Here is a 2801-nt window from a genome sequence, read left to right as displayed (position 1 = left end):
GATCTCAAAACCAATATATTTTGATATAAATTTTGCAGAGTTAACATTAAAGAACATATATTTTGTATATATTATTTATATTTCAAGAGACTACATCTCTTTAAAATTTTATGTCAAAGTCATTTACGAACCTCAAATTTATGTGAAATTCTTTAATGAAATCGAAATTAATTAAATGTAAAACAAAACTCAAATGTTTACTATATGTATAAATAGATTACTAGAAATTAACATAGATTATTGTATTGTGCTGAAACCTTCCTTTACTAAAACTGTTTACTTAATTTTTGAGTTAATAGAGTGGGATTTTCTACATAACCATCTTAGGAACCATCTTAGCTAGGTTCTTAGCTAAAAATTGTAACTCATTTCTCTTCACTAGGTATAAAGATATTTACTTGAAACCGTAATTATATATATTATTTATTATCTTACACATGAAGAGTAAGATGATTTTTTACCAACACCGCGTTATTAAATCTCAGAATGGTTACACGCTCCTCGGAGATGGATACAGATCTGAGGTCAATTATTGGTTAGCCTGATGAAGTGATAAACAATAATCCAGTCAAGGCGTAAAGCGGGGTTTTAAAAATACCTCGAGTTAAGAAAGAATAAAAGTGGTAAAGTGCACTGGTTCATATAGAAATAAATAAATAATAATTTTTTTATTGGTATATAGCCTTAAGGGATTAAATTTAAATTTTTAATGGAAGAAATTATATGATAATATAATTTCATAGTATCCTGATGGTTAATAATAATGCAAAACAATAACAACAATCAAATAATGTAAAACAATATTATTTTCTTAAGGAGAGATTGAAATATTAAAAATTTTGTACATATATGCATAATGTGCGCTTTTTCGATGAAGGAATAAATCAGAGGCTTGCTTGTTATAATTTAGGAAAAATACGGTCTCAAGAATAATACATTTAGGATCAACATGTGGACTTTTCAAAAAAATTAACAAATATAAAGTGAACTTAGTTTCTTGTACATTATTCTATGTTTTATAAAATAACGAGGTTGTGTTCCGATTTGGTAGCAATGTTTTAGTGATATACCTTTTGCTCAAAAAGTACTCGGGTTTTGTAAATAAAACACACAAATTTAAATTTTATTCGAAATTTATTTTATCTCATCAAAATATGCTTTTTCTGAAGCGATAGACATATGCCAACGCTTAACCCAATCTTCCATACACTTTTTGTAGGCCCGTGCAGGTATGGCTTTTAGTTCCTTCAGCGAATTCTCTTTTACCGATTCAATCGACTCAAAACGCTTACCACGAAGGGGCAATTTGAGTTTCGGGAACAAAAAAAAGTCGCACGGCGCCAGATCTGGCGAATATGGTACCTTAGCGATGACAGTGGTGTCGTGTTTGATCAAAAAATCGCGTACAATAAGAATTTTCAATAGTAAAAATCGCTAAATGCACTTGAGGTAGTCTCACATTAACAGCTGTTGTAAACAAACTAATTGACAGATGGCGCTCAAATTTGTATCATATGTTAAGAAAGGGTGTACCAACATAACAAAAAATTTTTTGAAAAAGGTCTATTACTTAAGGAATAGAAGGCATATCACATGTTTAGTTTAACTTTTTTTACAAAAGGGACGCCGATTATTTTAAGAGATAAGAAGAGGTATATATTGTTTTCCGCTTGGTGGATATGTTAACAAACGAAATTTTCGAATGTGGGGAATTCAAAATCCACAAATACCCATCCATTGCATCCACAATATATTGTATGGAATTTAGTCTGTTGGTGTGATAGGCCTATACGTTTTTGAAAATGACGAAAAAGTGAAACAAACTCTCGATTCTGATCGCTATAGCCACATGATTGCTAATATTTTTTGGTCCGAATTGATGATACGTAATTTCGGTTTCAGTTTTATAGCGCAAGAAATTTTCCGGACGTATGATTTCAAAGTTTTGGTGATAGGAATGGCTACTAAGATCATGCGACGCTTTAAAAATGATTATTTAACATTCGTTCAGTTATAGTCGAGCAATTTCCAGCTTTATGTCGACAAGTTAGCGAAAATTACCATAAAAGAATCCAATACTTTACGGAGTACTGTGGGAAGATCATTTGAACGATGTCGTATATCATGCTTAATGACAAGGTTCATGCAATTTCTAATTTTTAAGTTACCTTTAACATATATTGGCAATTTTATATTAGCAAGTAATATTTGATTAATTTCTTCCAGGTTTTCATTATTAAGGATCGTGTTTACTACTCAGATCTAGTGTCATTTCAAGGTCTTTTCGACGCTGCTGGAAGCATTTTTATATATTTATTATAAAAATTTATTTAAAAAAATTTATTTGTAAAAATTTATTTATAAAAATTTATATTTATAGTTATTTACTTTTTATATTTTTATTATTTTATTATTAATATATATTATTTTCATATATATTTTATTTTTATTATTATTTATTAACTAATGGCTTTGGTGGCTAGCATTTAACATTTTGAAGGGTTACTGCTCTTACTTTTAATGAAATTTTCTGATCTGCTGAGTTGCTACTGACTGATAGTTAACTCTTAATAGTACAACCAATACACAAGAAAAAAATAAGATAAGCAATATGCAATGCGTACAATTTTATTTAGTATCTGCTCACACTTTTCAAGGTTTAGAAAAATCTTCATAATTTACAGATGAAATGAATTAAAATTTTCTAAATTAACAGAACTATACATTTACATTAAAGTCCCATACAAAATCAAACCAATTTTAATCAATATTAGTACTAAAGCTTTCAGATTGGCAGAATC

This window comes from Teleopsis dalmanni, chromosome 1 (genome assembly GCF_002237135.1).
Source record: "Teleopsis dalmanni isolate 2A chromosome 1, ASM223713v2, whole genome shotgun sequence".
In the NCBI taxonomy this organism is placed as follows: domain Eukaryota; kingdom Metazoa; phylum Arthropoda; class Insecta; order Diptera; family Diopsidae; genus Teleopsis; species Teleopsis dalmanni.
This window is presented reverse-complemented; position numbering follows the sequence as displayed.